This window comes from Balearica regulorum, chromosome 9 (assembly GCF_011004875.1).
Source record: "Balearica regulorum gibbericeps isolate bBalReg1 chromosome 9, bBalReg1.pri, whole genome shotgun sequence".
Taxonomy (NCBI): Eukaryota; Metazoa; Chordata; class Aves; order Gruiformes; family Gruidae; genus Balearica; species Balearica regulorum.
The window spans coordinates 9,194,450-9,218,919 of NC_046192.1; the positions used below are offsets into that span (position 1 = coordinate 9,194,450).

At 48.8% G+C, this 24,470-nt stretch overlaps 1 protein-coding gene and 1 long non-coding RNA gene across 7 annotated transcripts in view; both read left to right on the forward strand.

The window, feature by feature from the left end:
* Positions 1 to 1,349: 1,349 nt before the first annotated feature.
* On the forward strand, positions 1,350 to 15,932 carry LOC142602909 (uncharacterized). Of its 5 annotated transcripts, XR_012836738.1 has the most exons (4): positions 1,350 to 1,866; positions 6,350 to 6,498; positions 7,336 to 14,011; positions 14,478 to 15,932. It is a non-coding gene; the product is annotated as an uncharacterized LOC142602909 (long non-coding RNA). The 5 variants fall into 5 exon arrangements; XR_012836737.1 differs by having other exon boundaries at positions 7,240 to 15,932; XR_012836736.1 differs by having other exon boundaries at positions 7,336 to 15,932.
* A 6,130-nt stretch (positions 15,933 to 22,062) lies between these two features.
* ACSL3 (acyl-CoA synthetase long chain family member 3) overlaps positions 22,063 to 24,470 on the forward strand; it is a 51,822-nt gene continuing 49,414 nt past the window's right edge. The window contains exon 1 of one of the 2 annotated variants that reach the window (XM_075761002.1): positions 22,063 to 22,227. The gene's annotated coding sequence lies outside the window, so the exon portion shown is untranslated. The remainder of the gene's footprint in view (positions 22,228 to 24,470) is intronic. The other variant, XM_075761000.1, reaches the window with a different exon arrangement.

Sequence of the window (24,470 nt, forward strand, 5' to 3'; positions counted from 1 at the left end):
TTTACTTAATGTAGTCATATGCTGGAGAAATATGTCCATCTAAAACTCTAGCTAAAAGAAGGTGAGGAACCATCTCCTCTCTTGGGTGCCTTCCGTACGCCAGCAGTAGTTTCACAAATAGCGCAAGCTTGGGAACAGCCTTCTGCAGTGCAAAGAGGAAGAGGTTCCCTTAACGCGCGCTGGGATGAAGGAGTCCGTGTCGCCTTTGTACGCTTACTTTGGCTGTCGTCTAACCTGGGTTCTTTGCCGTCTTGGCCAGCAGTAACAATTACAACTGTTAGCCAAGTAACAGCCTCTGCTTGTGCAACTGATTTTCAGTTGTATTTCCTACTGACGTGAACGGAGGCCCGTTGCTTTTTGAATGGCTATGATGAAATTTAATAAACAGACCGGGAAAGAGCTCAGCACGTTGGCTGTGAGCTTTTCTTGGCTGACACGGATCAACAGTGGTCTAACCTTTTCCTTCTGCAGTCAGCAAGCAATATTTAAATGGAAAGAATAGATTTGTTGACTGGAAAACTGGCGTTCTTTCTATTTGTAGAGCAGAGACTGTCCTGTAACGACACGGATTACAGTGTTTTCCTGGGGAGATTGCTTAGGACTAATTCTTAGCCATAACAACGTTGACATACATGCGCTTTAAAATGCTCTGCAGTAAGAGTCCACGTTAAAACACAGCCTAGGTGTTTTATTTGTTGCTAAAATTTGTCCTGTTTCTCTAGATGTGTTTGCTGCACATGTACAAAGTAAACCCTATTTTTTCTACTTAAAGCAAGCATTTTCTCCTGATTTTTCCCAAATTACTCCTGCCCGGCAGAGGCCCACGTAAAGAAAGAGCCCGGTTAAGACAGGGCAGCCTGTGCACTCTGTACCGCTGCAGTGCGGGCAGAAGGTGAGAGGCAGGCCGGGCTGAACCGTGCCCCTTCGCTTGCGCGGAGCATCGCGTCCCGCTGCTAGTTACTCACGCGTGACCTCGGTTCGGCTCGGGAGAACCACGATTCAGGTGAGGAAGGCGCTCGGCCCCGCGGGGGGAGCCGGCGGGTGCCGCAGAGGAGGCTGGCGCCTGCCGAGCCTTACCCTGCCACCGCGTCACGGAAGCACGCGCCTGCGGTGCTGACGCATACGTTTCGGTAAGCAATGCCCCCGCCCTGGGCGGGCACTCGCTGCTGCCCGCGGCTCCGCGGGAGCGCGCGGGGGATCCGCGGACGTTGCCCGGCCGGGCCGCCAGGTGGCGCCGCCGTTCCGCTCCGCGCCGGGGCCGGGCCCTGGCTGCGCGTCCGCGTCCGCGTGCGTGTCCGTGTGCGTGTCCGGGTCCGCGCCCGCGCCCGTGTGCCCCCTCCGCGGAGGGTGTGCGGGCAACGGCAGCCCCTTCCGCAGGCGGCACGTTACAGGCAGGAGCCTGCAATCCCGGCGTCACGGCTCTCTTGGCCGGCTGCGCCATGGGAAAGCTTGACGTCTGCACGGCCATGCCTCTGACCGCTTGCAGCGCGCATCAAAGCCACGGGTATGACGTATGAACCTTGCAGCATCTTTCGGGCAGTTAATTGTGGATGCACATCCCCTTTCAGCTGCTCAGAAGCCTGCTCAGAGGTGGGTGCTGGGGCAGGAGCGCAGCGCTGGGACCACGGCGGGAGGCTCCCGGTCCTGCCCTACCGAGCCCGCGGCTGGCGGTGGCCGGCCTGTTTTTTGAGAGAGAGGTACGAGGCAGGTTTTTCAGAAGCGCTCACTGCAAAAAAAACTCCCCAGTGAAACCAATGTAAAGTGTGACTCCGCAGAATCTGTGAAAATTAAGGCCTGGAAGTCAGGCTTTTCTGAAGAGCCCAGCCTCGTGGGTTTTCCAACATCAATGAACAAATTTTCAAAATGGTACTGAATTTTGTTGTTAACCTGGTCACTGAAGTCACAAATAAGTATTCTGGGGTGCTGAGAACCGCCAAGGACCAGTCCTCAGTACCAAGGGACGGGAGAGGCTGGGCTACTCCTGCCTTTCTGTCCCTGGGTACCACGATTTAGGCATGTACTCGCTCAGGCTGCTACAGCAGGACGAAGCAGTGCCCAGGCGGGGTCCCTGCCATGCCGCACGCATGCGGTCTGCGGTGCGTGACTGCGGAGTGACTCCTTCTCCTCCCTGCGCGAGCGGGAAGCCCAGGCAGGTGGGATGAGAGGGAGCGGTGCAGGAGGCGGGTTTGTCTTGCTGCTCCTGCCTGGGGCAGCTATGGGGCTGATGCTCGTGCTGTAGAGTTAAATGCTTGGCACTGTGCATGTTCGTGTGCCTGTGCTGAGGAAGGTGCTGCTGCTCGAATGCATTCATTCCCTGCTACTGTCTCATCTTCTTCCATCTTTTTTCCTTCTGGTTCAGTGTTTTGCCCGAAAAATTTCTCTCTATATAAGTTTGCAGCTTGACATTTTTATACCTGAGGCTGGGAGGAGAAAGGAAGGCAAAAAAACAAAAAAAAAAAGAGGGAAAACAACTGTTGCTGCTCTGGAAGCTATTTGAAATATATCATCGCTTTTGGATCTTCAGCAAAAAGAAAAAAAGACCTGGTGAAAAAATACATAATATTCTCAAATTGGAAATTTGTTTATGTTATAGCAGGGTTTATTTTTCAGCCCCTCTCTCGAGCCCCACTGTGCTGCCCTGTACTTACCACATCGCCTCTGTGGGATGCTTTTGCCTCCCTCGTTTGCGACTTTCTGTTCCAGCGCTGCGTGAAGTGAGTGGCTTGGCCAATGACTGACCCATATGTTGGCCATCTTTCCCTTCCTGCGAAGTCAGAGGTAACTCCTTCTTTCTTTGGATTCACACTGTCCTTGGGATGAGCAGAGAGAAGTGGGGGTGTCTGGTACCTGAGCAGGTCTTGCCGTGGTGGCTGGGACATCACCCCTCTGCTGCCTGCCCCAATTTCCCGATGGACGTCAGCACTCCCTTAGCAGAGCTGGTAGGACAAGATGCATGTCCACATCTCAGCCTGGCATCTTCTCTCAAGCCATCACTGAAACTCAGGCTGGCAGCAACTGGCAGAGCCGCGAGGAGGAGGCAGGTGTGGGCAGGAACCTCTCTGGCTGCCACCAAGACTCGTGCGCGTTCACCTGCGAGCATCGTCCCGGGAGAGCATCGCTGCGATGCCACGCATGGCGGGTCCCAGCTGGCAGATTCAGCTTGAGGTAGAGGGCTGCAGGTTTAAGAGCAGCTTTTGTCCATCCTCAGGCATTGGGGCTACAGCCAAAGTGTGCTCTGTGAGGTTAAAAGTTTCTAGACACTTCTTCATCTTTTAATCTCATGTCTCTTTTGGTTGCAAAATCTCATTTTTTCAGAATACAAAAGACTTAGATTTCTAATGCAAAAAAAATTTGATGTGATTTATATTTAATTCTTTTTTTTAAAATAATGATTCAATTTTACTGCGTCCACAAGTCATGTGGAATAAGAAAGGCTTTTAAAAACATGGAAGTTTAGTATCCTGTGCCTTGACTGTCAGCCAGCAGTAGACAGCCTTGTCACATATTCTGTCATTATTATCTCCATCAAACAAAATTTTGTCAGCTGTGAACCAGAGAGAGAAAAGTCTGTGATTTGACCATGAAATCTACTGAGGTGGAAAATATTTGCTTAACTGTCATATAACGCATGGGTGGAGGAAATGGGCGTTATTACCATAGCTCGGTTACCAGTGGTGTCGTATGAAACGCTGTAGTCCTGGCTACCACTTACAGATCAAGATACGTGGTATTATTTACCCCTCCAGAACAGGAAAAGCATTGTTGGAAATCCTGAAATACTACATGCCATGAATTTCTGGAGTTACCCATCTGAACACATCGTATTTGCACTCTTTTGGGGAATAAGCAGGCCCGATGTAAACGCACGTTGATGCCAAAGGGCATTTTACCTGACTCATGACTGTAAGTTAATCCGATTAGATGGGACTGAAGTTGTGAGAAGCTGAAGGTCTTGGGAAGCCCTTCACCTTTCCACCTTCTGCCCACAGGGATGACTGGCGGTTCAAACTGGACGGCTTGCTTTGACCTGTCGGTATTCGTTTTGATAGAAACATGTACTGGGATTTTTAGTTCGATATGAAAATAGTGGCTAGAGGCTTGACTTCATTCTGGCTCGTGTCTTGAAGTAAGGATGTCTTTTGTGGGGCTGTTCTCTGAAACTTCCAAGTTTTTCATCTGAACGTGCAGAAGTGAGGCAAGAGGTCAAAGCTGACAATTTTCTCTTGAAACGAGGGGTGCGCTGCCTTCTTTAAACCCGCCTGTTTGTCACATCTAGCTTTTGTCCCCGCTTCCTACATCCTGACAGCAACCGGGGAAGAGCACGAGAGGTTTCTGTTCCCGGCGCTGATCAGCATCTCCTCCCTTTAAGCGACTGCCGCTCCCGGAGAGAGCGGTTTCCCTGCTGCCGGGCCAGCCTGTTCCATCAGCTGCTCTCCGAACAGTAGCTGACAGCGCTAATCTGCATTACGTGGGATTAAACAGGCACAGTAATTAACTTGCGTAAGCGCTTTAGCAACTTTTGGCCTTTGAACTGCAGCGTGTCCTGTATATTGGGGTGCAGAGCCTCTGCAAGGTGGGGAGAGCACGGCGGGAAGCTGCGGAGAAGAAAACGAAGCTGAAATTTCAGCTGCAAACAACGGTGAGAGGGAGAAAGAAAAGGCACACAGCCAAGCCCAAATAATTGTTGTCATTTTTGAGGAGTCGAGGTGTGCGGAGTATCTTACAGGTGCGTGGAAAAGGCGTATGGGCACTGGTGTCCACAGCTCTCACCGAACCCGAACTACTAAGGAAGAAATAGCACCATCTCTACTCCTGTGCTAAGTGTCATTCCCAGCTGAGAAGTGAAGCTGTGCCTGGGAATTTACTCCGTCAGTTTTATAGCGTTTACTCATCACAAATCATCACTTTAACTAATTCTTACTGTTGTGTATGGGGGACTCCATTCAAATGCACATCCCTACGCCGAAATAAAATGCTGGTGTAGACGCGTCAATAATTTCCCCAGCTGCTATCCTCAGGTTCTGGGTTTTGCTCAGTGACCGAGCATCTTGTAGCCTGTAAGGCATCCATCCCGAGAAGCACTACAGCAATCAGTCCGAAGCAGGGCCTCTTTTCACTGCTGTACGCAACTCGTAAATATATCTGACGTGGCCAGTTCAGCTCTGCTTTGAACCAGTCGAACAGCAGGGAAGGCTGAACTGCATTTGACTGTAGCATTTTCTCTTTCTTTGAAAACATACGGTGCCAGGGGAAAGGTCTTGAAGTCAGCAGGAGAACTTGAGAAGGTTTCGCTCCCCCAGCAGACAGCGTGTTATCCTGGGTCTTATCTGTGAAGCTGGTTTCGGTTTTACGTGAGGTGAAAGTGAGGAGTCACCAGTCGGCTGGAGGTTTCAGGGCTCCAGGCCAAAGGGCTGATGCGGTCCGCCATGCAGACCATGTGGGCTTCTTGTTTGTTTGGCTTTCAGACTCGGGGTCCTCCTGCAAGCCTCGCAGGAATGTGTTCTCAAGGCCTTTTTGCCTTTCAGGAAGCGTTGTCTTCGGAGACTGGAAGCTTCAGAACAAAGCACTTGAAGTTTTCTCGTCATCCACATAGTCCCACACGACTCCAGATGGCTCAGGAACCGTTGAGAAAATGCGTATTGTTGAAGTAAAGAGAAACCTTAGGTATGATGCACTTCAGCGCTATGCCACGCACCCTACGGGAATGCAGCACTTCGGGGAGTCCTAATTCAGCCTCAAAAACTCGTAGTAACCTTGGGAGAGGTTACTCAGGGAACTCGTAGTAACCTTGGGAGAAGTTACTCGGGGATAATCAGCTCAAGAGGATTGCATGGGTACGTACTGGCAGTGCAACAAGCTTCCCTCGTGTTTAAAACCAAATTCAGATGGAAAAACAGACCTTCTGCTGGCTTCTCGGTCCTTTTAACCAGGTAAACATGGGGCTGACCACTAATCTGAACGTGCTCCAGAAGTCAGGTCAGCAAACAGGGGGTGGATTCACAAAGGGCTGACCGTTCTGGAATAAACAAATCAGAGTTCGTTAATTGATTGCCTTGGGATTCGGGCTGGGCCCTCACCCTCTGTGCCTCGGTTTACCGCTTTGGCCGCAGCACCGTCACTGCTTGCCAGAGGCTTCCGCGGCTGCAAACCGCTGATCGTGTGGCCGGGTACCGACGCCTGCGGGCACGGCCGTGTCACACGCTGCTGTCCTTGTTCCCCTGCAGCACCCGGGCCCCCCACTGCTGACCGCCAGTCTGTACGCAGGCTGGTGTGAAAACCGGATGAGACTAAGGTATTTTAGTGGCCTGATCCCGGTGGATGCTAAATTTCCTTGTCTCTCCAAATCCAGTGCTGAAAGCCTGCCCCTCGCTGCAGGGTGAGTAGCCCTACCGAGAGCATCTTGAGAAGCTCATCTCCCTCTGAAGAAAACCACTGGTGGGTGTGAAAAGCTCCGATCCTTATCTCAGTCTGGACATGCCGCCGGTGGAGGTAAAACTAGTAAGTGATATTATCACCAACTTGGGTCTTTTTTTTTTTTTTTTTTTTTTTTAGCATTGAAGTTTACCTTCACAGAAGAGACAGTTCCTAGATTCCTCCTTTAGAAAATAATTTGTGTTTTAAAAGCTGGTATACGCTCCATAATTGATCTTTTCTATAAGAGATGGGAAAATGAAATGGATACATGATTTATAGTGAAACCACTAGTAAAAAACAAAGTGTGTAAGAAAATGATCCACACTTGAAAGAACAAAGCCAAAAGTATGAATGTAACAACATAAAATTACTTTGAAGTTCACCTAATTGTATTACGAACTGGAATCTTAAACCCCGTGTCTTGTTTTTACAAGAATCTCTTCACCTGATTTTGGATGACGATAGCCTGGCACTCTGAACCTTTGGGGAAAAGGTTCCTGACTTGGGTCTCTGCATGGAAATCCCCAGTCTTGAAAATGTTTATTACACTATTTATATACAGTCCTTCACAGTGGCAGCTGGATATTAATGCTGACATGCTTCATATTTATATGGCATTACTATCCATTTTGCTAACGTTGTATATGACGTATCCTTTTCAGCATCGGAAGGATAGTTTTCTAGTATCGCTTGACTATATTGCAATGTTCGCTGTGTGGGATTTCACAGTGCAAGATAGTCAGGGCTGGACAAGACAGAGAAGAGTGTGAAATTGAGTCTTTCCGTGTGAAATTGCTCATCACATCCCCTGCACTTTTTGCACAGTTGCATCAAAAGCAATCTGATTCTGCTTCCAGTGAAGTTTTGTATCGCTGGACCCTCGTGACAGCTTCCGATATGGATGCAACGTCTGTGCTTTAGATTGCCCTTGCCGTGGCGGGGTCCCACCGGAGTCCCCTGCGCTCGCAGTCCACGGGTGAGAGAGAACGGGGCCGGACCCGGCGCTGACATCGACGGGCAGCAGTGGTCTCGGGGGGCTGCAGAGACTGACTGGCTTTGCTTCATCTGTGAGGAGGCAAAACCAGCTGGCATCAGGGAGCGCAGATGGACAGCTGTAGTTGTAATTGCTTGCATTAAAAAAAAAAACCCTAAATATGAAAATGACTTGGAGCGTAACGTACGGCCGTCGCCAGCGCCGGTTCCTGGGCTGCACCGTGGGCACCTGCTGGCTGCTTCCCTCTTCGGCCCCGACCGCAGAGACGGGCATTCGATTCCTCCTCTGCTCTAAGCCCTCGCCTCGATGGCAAGTGGAAGATGCGCTCTTGGCCGCCGGCCAGACTTGTAACATGGTCACCAGAACTTACTAAAAACCCACCAGCTGACCCTCTGCATCGCTTAATCTTGTCTCCGATGACGAAGGGTACAGAGGTGCATTTTTAATGCGCCAGGACTGACGTTTGATGTAAGGCCGATGCTGCTGTGGTTTTTCATTATTGCTTGGGATAACTTTCAAGTAAATTTTCAAGAGGAAGATAACTTTCTGTTGCATGCTCACTGGCAATGCATTGTAACTTCTCAGCTATTGAAATAAGCGGTATTGTTAAAAGAGCAGGCTGAGCTTAGGTATAACGTGATTTCTCTACAGCACGGTTAGCTAGGTCTCCTATCTGAATAACCTATAAACATTTTAGATAAGGAGAGGTAGAACAGAATGTCCTAGTGTTTGACAAGGGCTTTAGTTAGGGGCTTGCAGCAAAGGACCTACCATGGTTGGGAGGTCTAAAAAGTTATTTAATGAGTAAATAAGCAGTTCAACGTACAGGTATGTGTATACACGTGTGTGCATGTATGCAATAAACTGACAGAACTTTCTGTAGCTAATTTCCTAATAGTTCTTAGAAATTTTGAATGATGGCTTTTCTTTTCGTGAGCTTTCACAGTTCTCTTGTAAAGTTACTTGAAGTGTAACTCAGTGGTGTATAAAGCAATCTGAGGATTGCCATGCCTCTACTATATCCCAGATCAAATTAATACTGAAGGGAAGGATTTTATGTTTTAAATGTGCATTAGTTCCATCAGAGCACTCTCGCCATCAGTCCTAGGCTTGTTCCACCTTTTTATATGAAGTGCATACCTGGATTCTCAAAAGTATTGTGCTTAGAACAGCATTATTGATGAAATTAAGTGAAATCTTTCAAAATGTATGTATACACAGAATTCATCTGCATTTCTGTTCTGGTCAAATTCTTCAAAAGTTTCCTGATTCATCATCAATTTCAAACAAATCTTGGCAAGTAAGGAAACGCACAAAGAACTAGAGAGAAGTCTGGGCTGGAGTATTCTCCTTTCAGATTTGAAGAGTGCAAATCTGGAACCTGACTTCACGGCCGAAGCCTGCATGTAGTCGGATGTGGTGACCCAATGCCGTGATTTCAGCTGCTTTCAGATCATTCCTCTCCAATAACAGCAAGTGAATGAGGACTGAACAAATTAATTCAGCGCTGCTAAATCACAGCCTTAATTATACGCGACGTAAGGTAATGACAGTCTTAGGCTGTGACGGCAGGCTGCCGGTATTCTCGCTGCTCACCTCTTGCTCACGCCTCTCCCCCGGGGGAAGCTCCACTTTGTGTATTTCCTACAGTGAATCACGGCTGAGATCCGGCCAAGACGACGGACGGACGGACGGACGGACGGCCCCAGAGCGAGCGGGAGGAGCCGCGGGGGTTAGCCTGGGCTGAGGCACAGCAGCCGGGCAGGGCGGCTTGCCGGAGGAGATGCTCCATGGAGCCGCAGCCCGAGACGTGAGCCAGTAAAGCCGCAAGGAAGCCGAGGAGCAGCATCATGGATGTCAGCAAGAAACGACTGTCAGCCCTTGATGCGCACCCGCCTGAACCCCAGAGGTATTTGGATATAGAGTGAAGTCCTCCCCCGGCCGGTGTCAGTGGAAATGCTGTGGCTGGTGGGGGCAGGGGACTGACCCACGCTGCTCTCATCCTGCGTAGCGACAGTGGACCTGTCTGCGGGGGGCCCTGGTCTGGTGCTCAGCCGTTCAGCCCAGCAAGAGGGTTCCTCAGCTGGGCCTGGCAAACATAAAGATGTTGGGATTTGGTTGTTAGCAAATACAGTATGTCTGGTTGGTTTGGTACGCAAATCTTTTTATTTAATGGTAAATAATACTGTATAGGTGACCTAGCGATGGATTAAAAAAAGGCCCATAAAATAGCTTCATAGAAAAAAACCCACAGATGTGTTAAGAGCATTTTGGTTTGGTTTTGTTTTCCCCGTTGCAAGCCTCTCGATGTTTCTAAGACCATGTCTGCAACGGGCTTTGAGCCTCTGCTTTGGTGATAGCAGCGTACCCGATGCTAACCGCTGGCGCAGGAACGCTGCCACTACCTACGCGAGGGCTGGAGCAGCAAACAGCCGCTGCAAACGCAGGGTACGGACAGCGAGGAGGGAAATGAGCACGCACGGGGCAGGCTGTGAAGCGTGGAGTTTTTGTTGGGGTGTTTGTTTATTTTTGCTCAGGGAATGAGCTAGAGAGAACACAAATAACCACCACCAGAAAGCAAGGTGGTGCCGGGCAGGCGGCAGGAGAACTGGCGCGGAGCCGCCCACGCTCCTGCGGGCAGGGACGTGGGTAATGAGCACGCGGAGCAGCGCTTGAGATGAGGCTGCTGCGGCTCTGTGGCTGGCATCCAGCTGCGCAGACGGGGGCGCGCAGGGCACGTCGCCCTCCCGGGTATTTACCCGCAGACCTACGGCCAGGCTGCGAGTTCTGCAGTTCCGAGGAGCCGACAGCCACCGAAGCCACCGGGTCCCGCTGGAGCGAGAGGGGCGTGATTTTGCTTTTTAGGTACCAAGTGCTGCATCTAATTGAACCCGCTGCAGCGGGGAAAGGCTGATCTGAAGCTGATAATGCCTTGTTCAGATGTGACTTAAAATAACTGGCTTTGGGGAGCAGCAGTGGCTCCGCCGATGGCAGTGAGAGGTGTCCTCCTGCCAGCACCAGCTGCAGGTCCCGGCATCACCGCTGAGAATGACATCGAAGGGCCATTGTCCCGTCTTTTCTGTCACAGGCGGTCAGCCGCCAGTTAGCCAAGCTAAGAGGCAGGGAATGCAGCCGTCGAGACGCGGTCATTAAACCTGTCACGGAGAGGGGCTGTTACCACAATTAGTGCCAAGGAGATGGGATACAGACACACAAACTTGCCATCGTTCTTAAAATGTAGGTGGCTTTCTGTGGATAACCACTTGTTTGTCAGTTCAGGACATCCATAACTAGCTCTCACTGTCACATTTTGAAATTTTAGCTCATGATGGAAAAATAAAAGCACACAGGGGGAGGTGTCACTAAAAGCAAGCGATAAATCCTGGCACTGTCAGCATTTCGGATGGCGTGAACACATCTCCATGCGCTCGAGCCAGTGATCTGTATCCTTGTTACTCATCATCATGTGTCTAACCATAACTATGTGTTTAGTTACTCGGCAGCAGAAGTATGCATGTTGTTTTTCAAGTATGAAAAGGCCTTTTCCTTGTGGCTGGAGTCTCCTACGCTAATTTGCCAGCCTCTAAACTTTGATCCTAGTCTAGTGCAACTGCTGTAAGATCAAGGGCTGTATAGCATGGACCACAACAAGCGATGAAGAAGAAGGGCAAAGGTGATGGAGAGGGGGGTTATGGCAGCCGAGTCGGAGCACGTGATTGATGTCCTGGGAACAGCCTGCTCCAGATAAAGTTGTACGTGGGGACTACAGTGCTTGCAGGAAGGGAAAAATCAGAATTTTCAGGGGACCCAAAAGTTTAGTTCAACAAGAGGATTATCTGTGTGTTGGCCTCTCCTTCCCCAGCACCGGCTTTGTTGTGCTCTTTTAAAAGCGCTGTTGTTGAAACGTAACACGGCCTTCCTGAAGTGCTAGCAGTGGCTCTCCTGCCTGCACTTCCAGCTGGGCACAGCCGGGATGCTCCGCAGCTGGCACTTCAAACATGACTTCTTCGGGACTCGTGTTAGCCAATTCCCGTGATATGATGGCATATATATATATTTCCTAAATCAAGAACGGGATTCTGTAGGCAATAAGTGTCTCGAAAGCCACATTGAAAGCCTAATTATATTTTTTTTTTTTAAATTTTTACTTGCACCACAGAAAACGTAAAAAATCTCAATAGCCAAGGTAAGATTGCATCCTTTGCATTCTGGATTCAGAGCCTGTCAAGATTTCAGGCTTTGTTTACACAAGCACTGATGTGTTATTTGCTGGGGTTTGTTTAGATGAAGGCTAGTTTTTCTTTTGTACTTGACTCTGGTAAACGAAATGTGGGAAACCCAGAGGCTGACTGAGAGGGCTAGCAGCGCTAGCGGTGGGAGCGGTGCTTTTCAGCAGGTTGGGAGATCGTTTGGTGCTTTAGAATGAAGAGCCTGGCTATTTAGTACTCCTCCAGGCAAAAGAAATTACTAAATATAATATCAAACTGTTAAATAAGTATGATGGGGTATAGTCTGTTCCACACTGCGTGATTCTTTGTCTATTTGCAGAATAGTACTAATCAACTTCAAAAATCAAACTGCAAGCTGGATTTCTTTCTTGCTTAAAAATAACTGCTCTTTTCATGGTGCAATGACTATGCTGTCGTTACCTTCAATGCTGCGTACTCAGGAGGAAGTGGATGGAGTAATAAAAATGCTTAAAGGGCTTCACGAATTGGTGTTGCAAACTGTTAAAGATAGAAATAAAGATGGATCGGTTAAGCATCTTTTTTTTCCAGGAGTTTTGTTCTTTGAGATAGTCAGAGGAAACTTAATATTGTTACAAAATCTGGTATCCTTTGCACAAGAAAAATAAGGAGGTAATAAGGAGGGTTTAAAGCTTTTTAGACTAACTTTCTTAATAAATATTAGTTCTCGATGGTTTGCTTTCTTTGCCTCGGCAGGAACAAAGCAAATGACACCTAGTGACAGTTCCGATCATGTCCTAAAGGCATCCAGATTTCACACATTGATTAGATACTCCACAATTCCAGTAACTCTATTTGTTGTTCACTGTTACATTCACATGACTGTTAATTACAGAATCACCAGAGTAGTCTGGTTGTCTATTACAGCCGTACAATCTTGGAAAAAAATAGCGCTCTAATTTATCCTAAGAATACCGTACACTAATCCAGCCCTATAGTTTGCAGAGATTTCTAACACATCAGCGTACTACGAAACTAATTGCTCATATTACTTTAGTGTAAGAGATGAAATAAAACTTTAAGTATATAATGACTTAGTATTTATTGGGTCCAAGGTTTTACATCCGTGCAGATTTTCAAGAAATGAACAGGACACTTATTTAGGCCTCCAGCAAACATCCTTATGTTTACATAAGAGGCAATTATTGCCAAACCCTCCCATGGTAAACAGCAAAAATAATGCTGTTGCCTGTCTTAACATCTTATTCTGGAAGAATATTGCAATTGAGCTCTCAGAACTGTCTCCCAGGAGCAAAACAGGTTATGTGAGAATGTGCCCTTGGTGAGCTGCGCTAATGGCTATGATTTAAAATTCCAGGCTCTTGTCTCAACTAGAGAAACGAGACAAAATGCCTTTAAAAACAACCCAAATGACACTAAACAAAGTGCAGATACAATTAAAACATTTTACAGTGAGTAACTAGGTGATGACTAGCTAAAGTACATTCAGTTTTTTTCCCAAGCTGGCATAAGCGTGAAAGCTTAACGTATTAAACGCACACGTTTGTGTGTGTAGAGGGGGTCTCTGTGCATACCCGTGCTATGGTGGTGTCGGCTGAGAGCTGGCTGCACAGCAACGCCATGGTCCTTCTCCGCACGGAGTACCGGGCGCGTTGGCTCGGTACCTGAACTGGCTAGCAAGGACCAGCCCCAAATCGATTTTGTGAGTCACCTCTAGTTTGAGAGGATAAATTCATGTTCGTTGTCTTCTTGCCAAAGGCGATGGATATTTGGAGTGGGGTTAGAACTTCTTGGCGTGGGCTGTCTCAAGAAAGGTCCAGCATACGGTATTCAGGAGGAAATACTGCTCGTGTTTTTAAGCTGGACCACCCTTTCAGGATTTAAGACTTCTTTGGATGATGGTGGTCTCCTGTGAATGTGATTGAGTTTTGGTCTCCTAAGGGAAAGGTTTAGAGAAACAATCTCTTAAAAATATTCACTGCACACACAAAGTATTTGTTATTTCTAATTTTTATACACATTTGCATATACTCTCATTTCTTAGAAATGCTCACGTCTCTGAAATGTCAGAGCGAAGAGGTACAGAACGCATGTTTTGAAGAACACGCTTATGATCCATTAGCTGATGAAGCGAACATTTTGCAGCGATGCAGCCCGTGGTGTGCAGCCTGTCCTCTGTGCGCGCTGTTAGGCGAGCGCAGTTGTGGTCTTCCTCACGCACGAAATGTCTGCCTTAATCCTTCTAATCCTTAGCCCTTTCCCGTGCCAGGTGAGGACGAACGCTCCGTGTGCTCCCAGACACCACTGGCCCGTTTTCCCCAGACCCAGACCACCCCATAGCCGAACTCAGAGTGTTGTATCACTTCAGTCATCAAAGAGCCCACGCTGTCTTCAGGTATTTATGCCTGCTTAGATTTACTTCAGAATGATGCCAAGACATAGGAGGGTTATAAAATCATACTTCCATTAGTGCACCTTCAGCTATGAATTCTTGAATGACCCCTTTCTCTTGAATCCTCCTGCCTTTATTCTCTGCATATTTTCTTTTTTATTCTCTGTATATTTTCTGATTTTACTTGTTACTGTGAGTGCACAGTTCTATATGCTTTCTAAATAATTTTTCTAGCATGCTTTTATAGTATAGAATGGAACATTATGTAAGTATATTAGTGTTTGATGTAGTATTTATTTTTCTTTTTTTTTGGATCCCTTTCTCTAGTATTTTAGTGGGATAGCCTTGAAATGTATTGAATTTTGCAGTTACTGAATTATTGACTTTTGCAATATAATTACTTTATTAAGCGTATAAAACCTAGCTGCTGGAGAAGTTTCATTTCATTGTCTGCTGTTTCTGACACCAGATTTTCAATCACGAAGTAATTGCTGTGAAGCAAAGGAGTAAGTCTCTCAGCCAAAACTTAAATAAACCTCCTCTTACCGTTAACTGAGGAGCAACTTGGAGAGCGAAGGTTCCCTTAAGCAGTAGGTTGGATGGGTTGTCTGATGCCGTCAGCGAGGAACGCTGTAAATGTATAATTGAGCAGATCTGACATCCTGCTCGGCTTTGCCAAGAACAACTCACGGCCACAAAAGCCCCTGGATAATCCCTGTTGTTACACGGGTACAAATGTCATGAAATGAGGCTTGAAGGAAATAGTTACTTCTCCCCCGTCACGTCTCGGGTCTGCTGCTCCGATGCTGCGCAGCTGCAGCGTCTCCGAAGCGCGTTACAGCAGCGCGATGGACGAGCGACGCTCAATCCAACGGGCCGTCGCCTCGCGGGCGTCAAGCAGTGCAGAGCTCGGCAGCGGTCGGCGTGGCCTGCAAAACTCTGCCCCTCTGCTCTGTGCCCAACTTTTTGAAGGATTCACCATTTCAGCTTAGTGAAATCAGCGGGACAGCTTCCTTTCCGCATCTCTGGCCGGGGGAAAGGAGTTGCTCCCGCAACTTCTTCCGCACACTGGAAGAAGCTGTTCTTTTGAAGTTTTGCAATTTTACTGAAGCGTCGCTGTACTTCACTGCAACGGAAATCCAGGTGTGTTCAATGAACTTTTCTGCGGAGTAAATTTCACGGCTATTAAAATGATCGGTTTGTTATGCCACAATAAAACCAGATGCAGGTGTTAGGATTCAGATGGCCCCAGACTCAAAATCGATTTCATGTCTGAGTTCGTAATGCAGTTGGAAGGATCGGACTCTGCGTGTATTGATCCACGGCACCGTGGTGTCTCTGAGTCACCAACAATTTTTGCACATCAGACCTGGGACTTACTGCAATAGCTTTCTTTTTTGAAATACATACTGTACTTTTGGTTCTTAAACATCACAACTTAGACAGCGCAGCTGCCTGTTTGCATACAGAAATCGCCTTTGGTTTTTTCCAGGAATAACTTCTCTGTGGTTAGAGGTTCATCTTCTGATGACCCGGCGCTGTTTGCATCCATTGCTTGAATGATTTCACAGCTTCCTTCATCGCGTAGGCAGGACTCTCAATCCTTTCACTCCTACCTTTATAATTCTGTATTAATTTCCAGTATAACCAAGTTCAGTGTAAATTCATCCAGTACCGTTACACTTAGTCACACCTTTGTGTCTGAAATTTGGCCTGCTCTGAAGCATCTTGGTTAGTTACCTCCACCTCATATCCCAGAGAAGGGAAATGCACTCGTTCACCCTCTTTCTGCCTCTCAGCTTGGAACCTTTCCTGCTGGTTAGGATTCTCAGATTTAAACGCTGGATACAAATATGCTGGGCTGGTCGTGGCTTACTTCATGAAATTGTTAAACAGCCTTCGACCCTCTCAAAACAAAGAAGCGTATTGCAGATGGGAGGGAGGGAGAAGTTCCCCCATGAGCGCGGTTTGCAGAGGAGACAGGTAGATGGGGGACGTTTCCCCAGAATACGTCGTGGGTACATTCAGGCACCTAATTAAGTCGTGGTGTTTCCCAAACTGCCAAATACTCGGTAGTTTACCTCAATTTTCTCAAATAACCCCAAACATCTGACTTGCACAAAAGCCCAAATTTAAGCTTCTGTTTCGGAAACCCTTGGCCACGTTTGTTTCCTGGTTGAAGTCTTGGACTGTAAAATGGTTTTGTGTTATGAAAACATTGCACAGTAGTTGACTAAACAAGACCCATTAAATAAAAGCAAAATATCAGCAGCCTTTGCAGCGTTCACCTGCTACGCTCTTGGATTGGTTTAGCCGCTCACTGTTGCGTTACAGGGTTTATAACTACCGGCTGTCCGTAACGGTACTTCTTTGCCACGTTTATTTATTCAGAATTGCAGAAGAAAGCAAGCCTGTCCTGGGAAGTGGCTTTTTTTCCTTCTTCCTTCTCAAATATCAAGTGGACGCAGGGTAACCCGGGCAAATCTGGTGAGTCTTACTGCGGTAGCAGTCTAACAAGCAAAAGGGCTCTGTGGCGGGTGCTGCTTTAATGAAGAAGCAATCGTAAATCCGTGCGGTGCCCGAGGCCGGGCGGGCTGTTGGTGGACGGGGCTGCAGCGTGCCCAAAGCACCCGTGCCCACGGGGCGAAGCCTGGGCACGCAGCGAGGTGCCAGGGATCCCGGCCGGGGCGGCCGCTGGCGTGCAAGCGGCGTGGAGGGCTCAGACGTGGGCTCGGACCTGGGCTTGGGTGGTTTTATGGTCTATTGGATGATTAAATTGTATCGTAAGACACCGGTCGCTCAGGACATGGCTGTCTTCGGAGCCCATCGGGATCCCCCTTGTTCTGCAGGCTCGAGTCACAGTTTGTTGTCTGATGCTCTCGGTTCCCCTTGGCTGCCTGTGACGCTGCCAGCTCCACTGTAACGTTTCGTTGGCCTAGAAAATGACAGGCAGCTTTTGAGCAAGAAAGTTCAAGAGCAGAAATAAATTCTATTTTTAATCCTGCCTCTGATTTTCCGTGGGCGACGCAATTTCTCGCAGCGTGGAGGTTCCAGGGTGCGGCAGTGCTGCAGAGCGTGCCTCGCAGCTTGTTTTACAGATCCTAACCCATCTACATGCTTTCCCCCAGTCGGAAATGTCATTTTTTGGGGGTTATCATACTATTAATACCCGAATGGCACTCTGATTTATCGCAGTAGGTTGGCAACGTATCTGTGGTATGAGAAAATACCAGTGAGGAATCTAAAGAAGTACTCAAGCATTAACAAAGCTGAACTGTGTCAAGTGGTGACAAATTTTACACTACACCCTCGATCACCTTATTATTAATGTCATCAATCTCTCTCTGTGAAAAGTGGCTCCGGGCATGCCCATATTACCAAATGTTCTACTAAATAATTAGTCATTTGGAGCGTGTTGCTAGAGTTCACTGCTTTCCAATTTAATCTTGGCAACTTACTCATTTGTTCCTTTATTTGGAAACAAAAAGCTTCACGGATAAAAATGAGTCAAATGTACCGATATGTACATGGAGGCTATTTAGAATCGAAACCTCATGCTGCTTGCTCTCGAATTGTTTTTTTGATCTTTTAAAACAACACTCCAAAATTACCAGTTCTGGGAACGATCACTTCAGGAACACAAGCTGTTTCTGCTGCCAGATCCTGCATCCCAGCTGGCTCTCCCTGCCCCTTCAGTCCTAGCTCAGCCCTCTCTGCATTTTAAAGAGGGCAATCAAAATGCCACACCACCAGGATATCTTTAGAAATAGAACATTACAATGCCAGTTTGATTGTGTAATTAAAAATGTCCGGGGATATGAGTCCATTTGTTCAACTGGTTATTGGTTGCGGCCAAAGCAAAATAAGTTCTAAGTGAACTGCTCAGAAACCTTATCTTCTTTTTATTTAAAATCCACGTAATATAGAGCAATAGTGTATTAATTTGTAGTGTTCAATTATTTAATGAGTCATGGAGAAAGTTGCTAATTATAGAGTCATTTATTTTTCACAAGTTGGAAGGCCACAATGAAATACATTCTACCCAGAGCCCGAGCTTTGTCCTACCCAAGCCCTTCTTTAATTATCTCTCTGATTTCACATAAGAAGTCAATTTGATTTTAGTTTAACCATATGTACCTTCCTGAAGTCCTTAACTTTGTTTGTGTTCCTCGGGGGGGGTTTAGCCCAAAGCTCTCACATCTGGTGGATCTGCGACACTGTGGGTTTTTCCCCAGAATCAGCAGGCAGCAGCCGGCTGTCAGAGCGTAACGCCAGCCTTCCCCACGTGTTCACCCATTCATAGCCTCTCCTCCTTCACTGTGGCTCGTGGGTTTGTTTTTATTAATTCTCCCTGGATATTAGTTAGAATTGGCCAAATATAATGTTGGCTGTCTGTTCTCTTGCCTGATGAGTCAGTTGACTGTACTTCCCAATCAGTATTTTTGTAAGATCACTTGCAAGCTTCCCTGCTATTTACTACTTGCTATTCATTCTCTGTTGCCGATCAAAACATATGGCAGTGTTTTTCTTCCCCTTGACTGGATGCCTGAAACTTTTTAAAGGGGAAAGTGAGAATAGTTAAAGAGCTTTTCCTTCTGGAAATTAAAAAAAAAGTAAACAAGCATTTGTGAATACATGAATGTGGTTAGTAGGAGCTGTGAATGTTTTCACAGATACTCCTTCCCTGCCTGAACGCTCCAGGGTGATACAATAGCTTCTTTCCTGCCTTTAATTGTGCTATTGTACCTTTTTATTTAAAATATAAATCAGCTACTATTTTAACTTGTCATTTCCTATCATTGTGCGTAGCTCGTATACGAGAGGTCACCGTCTCCCACAGTCGTTAGTGTACGTGTCTTGTGCACTTTAAATTTCCAGTTATAAACACAGGTTATCAATCATTTTATAGGTGACTATTGTGTCTACTATTAATCCCCAAATTCTTTGGTATCCTTAAGGGATACTCAGCATAGACTCGTACAAGAAAAGTGTCACGGTGTAAATGGCACATTACACCAGTATCTTCCAAAGCCCTGCTCTATTAAAAAACTACATTTAAGCCAAAAGATGTGTTAAAATCCCTGATATCATGAAAAGCTTTGCCTATGCTATATGTGAATGTCAGGAATCCATAAAGAAGCTCAAGAAAAAACTGAATACATGTGGAAATCTGTTTAAATCATTATGTTGTTGTTTGTGTATATACATACATATTTTTAAACCTCAGGTGTCTCTAAATTTGAAGTTGCTGATCAGCGTGGGCTGCAGATAATCTTTCACCTCTGATGGTGAGCTGAATTAGGAGCCGCAGGGATTGCCAGGGACCAGGCTATCCGGCCTGGGCTACCGTCTCCAGCCGCCGCCAGCACCCCACGGTACAGGGGGAAATTTAATAAATGTCATTGTAGACTAACGGATTGAACACAGTTTAGTCTTTTTAATCATAACTCCTTAGCAACTGGTTTAAACACTAGAGAATGAAAGCTTCAAAACCTGTTAGGATTTACTAGTTAGTTCTCAGTATTTTTGTTTTTATTTGAATGGCTTACTCCTATCTAAATTATCTTAAGATATGGGATGCACCAGACAGCTTTTTGGGACATAACAAACGCTCTGTGATGCACGTCTGACTCGTGGTCCAGCACGCAGGAGGATCCCGGCGGGCTCAGACGGTGTTTGCCAGGCGATCAAAGTACCTCAGCTGCTTTGTGTCTGTAACACGCTTGCAAGCTCCTCCACAACAGGCACGGAGTACTAGTTTGGATAACATAGTGTAACCTCGCTCCAGACAAAGTCAGTAAGAACTGGGGGACACCCACACCAAAGGCCTTACACGTTTTCCAAAAACATCCTGCTGGGTGGTACGTCATCACGCGCTCCTCATTTACCCTGAATGCTACGAGGGATACAGCCAACAGCTGGGTCTGTTTGGAACAAATATAGCTAGTTACAGAGTTAGCTTTTGGATTTCAAATAACTCAAAAATTCAGGCAAACGTAAAACATGCACGTTGATGTACCCTGTAATAAAGCTGAGGCTGAAATACAAAGTTTACAACAAATCCGTATTTGGAATTAAAGTTTCTCTGGAATCTCCTGCTCATAAAACTTGATAGTGTTCAGATCTAGCAGTTTAGTAGGTGTCACACTTAGTTTCAAGTTGTGGATTCCATGCATTTCTCAAAGGGAGGCTTTTGCTCCGTTGCTGGCGATTACCCGGGAGCCCACGAGAGAACAGGGAGTTCAAGACGAGACGCGATGCCGAGCGGACGAGCTCAGCGCTGTCCAGTGCGTTATCTCCCGTCTGCCTTGAAGTAAAAGCGCTTTTGTAGTTTTATCCTGAACCTTCCTTGCCTTGAATGAAATGTGAAAGATTGCATGGCACAAATCTAGGACTCCTGTCCTTGTTCTAGTATTCACGTTCTATTTATTGTTTACTCTGTCTCTACCGATGCAAGCGCGTCCTTTGGCAGAAAGCCTCCCGAATTCCTTCCTGTTGCAGCAATGCCCACATTTTCCATCTTTGAAAAATGAGTTCCTTCTCCTTCCAGGTCTGCTTATCCTTTCTCACTTTTCCCAGCGGGTGTGAAACTGTGTTAAATATAACCTCCTCATACTCCTACCCGTATTTCAGCTAGCATCACTTTTGCTGGGGTAGCTCATGACCTCCACAGCTCAGATGACTCTCGTGGATAATGCTTTCCTGGCCATCTCTTTGGTTCCCGTTCTAAACGCTTGGAAGTGCTGTTTCCAGTCACCGAGGTGCCTGACTGCGTTGGTCTTTGGATTAGAAAGTTAATTTGCTCTTAGCAAGAGTCAGTGTCTTCCCTGCCCCTCTGCAGATGACGTTTCAGAGGATGAAGCGCTGCTTACAGCTACGGTCATTATCCGTGGGAGGGAGGGAGGGAGGACGTACATCTACGGGATGGACGGTGGTCAGCTGTGGAGTGTGTAAATGGTACGAGGTAGCTCGGGGCCCGGCGTTCAGACCGCTTCCCCCCGCATTTCGGTCCCACTCTGCCCCTCCTCATGCCGCGCGTTCCGATGGCTGCGGGCCGTGCGAGGAGCGTGGACCTGCCCGAACGGGGCACAACACACCAAACCCTTCGGCAACGGTGGCTGCAGACACAGCTACAGCCCGCGGTGACTCGGTCTTTCTTCTGGGCTTTGAAACCGTCTTCCCACCTCTTGGTTTTACTTTGCCTGTCTGCGGCGGGCGCTCGTTGGTTTTGTCTTTCGGTGTGGTGTTACGCCGGCTCTACGGAACCAGTTAGCTCTGGGGGGGGACGCGCAGGATCTGGATGAGCCAGTGCTGGGCGGCTGGAGCCTCCAGCAGCACGAGGCACCACCGCAGGGCTGCCCGTGACGCCGGCTGTGACGCCATCCATGTGAAGCGAGCGGGCTTTGTTCAGGGCTGTCAGCAGAGACGCACGTCACGAGCGGGCAGTGCCGCTAATGACACCTCGATAAAACCTCAGACTCGGGAAAATCTCCGCGGCCACCCCAAGCCCTGACGTTCTTGCAGCAGCTCTGGATTTTCAGCCACCGGCCCAAGCAGAGAGGCGGGCGGGGGCAGAGAGCTCTCGGGGCCGGGGCAGGGACGGGCAGCCACCCGTCACTACGGGAGCTCCTGTCAAAGTAACGAAATTAATGGCGGACTCGAGGTAATTAACAAGCGTTTTAATTGAGACGAAAGACAGGCAGGTTGAGGTAGGAGGAGACCGGGTAATGCGTAACGGCGGTGCCCCACAGCCGCCTCACGGCGGACACGGCCCCTCACCCGGGACCGGGCCGGCGGCCGCGCAGGCGCAGTGATGCCGAACCGCGGCCGGCTGCCGCGGATGACGCGGCCCGTCACGGGGGGCGGGCCCGGTCTCGCCCCGCCCCTCCTCAAAGATCGCCCCCCCTCGCCCTCGCCCCGCCCACCGCCGCGGGTGACCTGTAGTAACCCCGGTCCGTCTCGGCCCGCCCCGCCATTCCGCGGGAGCCCGGCCCCGCGCGCCACCGCGCTCCGGCCAACCAGGAGGCGCCGTGCCGCACACGGAATGAGCGCGCCCGGCGGCGGCGGGCTGCCGAGCCGCCGCTGAGCCCAGCCACTGGCGCGGCGCGGCCGGGGACGCGCACTCGGGCCGCGGCGGCAGGAGCGGCCGCGCCGGGGCGGGTGGAGGCGGCCCGCAGCGTGCGGGCGCCGACCGCGGGCGTCCTCTGGGCCGGGGCCCGGTGAGTGCGGGGTGCGGGAGGCCGGCGCGGGGGTGGCTGCGTGGCCCTGCGCCGCCGGGAGCGCGCCCGGCCCCCGCTGTGGTGCGGGGCCGCCGGAACGGGCCTCCCGCAGCCGCAACCCCGGGGCGGGGCGGCCTCCCGCCGCCTCCGCGGAGGGCGAGTGCGAGTGCGGGCGCGGCGGCCATCCGGGCCGCGGTGGTGCTGAAGCGGCCCGGCGGGGTGGGGACGGGGGGGCGGGGGGGGGGGGCGGTGAGAGCCCCCCGCGGCCCGGCTGGCGGTGGGGGGCGGCCCGGCCGCGCACCGCCGGGTCCCGCTGCGGCGGCCGGCCGGCCTCCCTTGCCGCTGCGAGGTGATTACCGCCCGCGCAGGGCGCCGGAGCGCACGGGGTAATTAGCGGGATAACAGGCAACGATAGGCGCCTTTCCCTCCTCCTTTTCTTTGTGTTTCGGCTCTTACGTTCGAGGAGGTGGGGAAAGCTCCGCCGTGAGTCACGGAGCCGGCCGTGGCTGGGGGCAGAGGGCTGCTCGGCCCGCCCGGCAGGTAACGGCCCGCCGGGGCGGCGTGGGGGGCGGCGTGCCCAGCCGCGTACCGGGGACACCCCAGCTCCCGGGACTCGGTGCCGGCGGCGCGTTTGCGCGCAGCCTTCGGTCTCGATGTGCAGCTCACGGTCCGTAAGTGCACGTCATGTGAAGGCGGCGCAGCTGGAGGGGGTACGGATCGGAATTCCCGGTCGTATTTCACCGGTTTCGTTCTAGTTTCTAGGGGTTTGATGGTTGGTTTAGTGCTGAGGTACTCAGTCCCCGAGGTACTCGCTCGTGAAAGATGGCCGAGGAGCATCCTTCGCTCGAAGCGTACGGGAGAGGGGAAGGCGTCAGAAGATAGTCCCGTAAACAGCACCAGGTTCAGTTTGTGGGACCCGTACAAGATCTTTATGAAGTAAGCAAATGGGAACCGTCAGATAAATTAACGCTGTGACTTGAATAAAACCAGTTGTAAGGTAGCTTGTGAGCGCTGCTGGGATAGGTTTTTGGGGTTTTAATTCTTTGAAGAAATAACTCCCCCCAAACAATACATAATTTTTATATTATTATATATAACAAGTGGTATTATCAATAGAGAATTTGTGAAAAAGAGCAAAACCAATGATAAATGTTTTTGAGTACTTCATCTGTTAAGGGTAAGGGCACTCATTTTTACTCAAAATGTTTTAGAGTATTGCAGAAGTCTTAAGGAATATTTGAGTTGATATCAAGGGGTTTTTTAATTATTATATTCTAAGCATGTAAAGAAAAAGCACAAAATGAACCCAAAAGTTGTATTGGATGTAATGGGATTTTTGTCTGTAGCCTTCTGCTGTGGAAATAGTTTTTCCCCAGAATGGATGTAACTGCTCATTGTGTGCAAATTCACTGCGGTGTATGACTTTTCTTTTCTTTTGGTAAAAAGTAGAAGTCAGAAGCGTTAATGTGTTATCAGGTCTTGATTATGCCCTAAGAGGAAGATAATCATCTGGATGCAGTCGTAAGTCTTTGCACTCGTACCCATCTGCACCACTGAGAAAGCGAGCACGTCGCTGTATTTGCCTGTCCTATGTGCTTTGAAATATTAAGGAAAAGACATTGTTAAACCTGGTAATTCCTCCTTGTCCTGAGAATTTGTGCTTCAGGAATGGTTGAAGCTGCACATTGTGACTGAAAGGCTTACATTTTCTTTGCGGTTCTTCAGCATGTTTTTTATTGTTAGGCCCGAGAAGCAGGGGTTAGGTCTAAATTTCACACTCTATATGGCTGGCTGACAAACTTGAGTGAATCTGATGGATCTGCTCATATCTGTGGTCAAGACTTCTGAAACACGTAACATGCTCAGCTTGTGGCGTGGATCCAGTCCCCGTTGGCTGGTCAGAAAAGCAGGCTTCTTACTAATGGAAACAGCATCCCTTGTAAAAAATTGAACCTACCATATTTATCCTAAAATAGCCTGTTTGATCCTCAATAAGCTGTCACTTGGTTCTGAAAGTTGTGCCATCTCCAGGCATCCAATTCGGCTCAAAGTAGTCATGAAAATAATAAACCTCAACCTCAAGGTTTTTCTGTGTATTTCAGAGTCGTGTATCTGTAGGTGGACTGCGATATATGTTGAGAGAACTAGCTTGCGGCTGTGGGCCAGGGCGGGCTGTGCGTACCTGTGTCTCTGGGGCTTTGACAAAAGCATCGTTGATGTCCCGAAGCGAGGTGTCAGGTTGG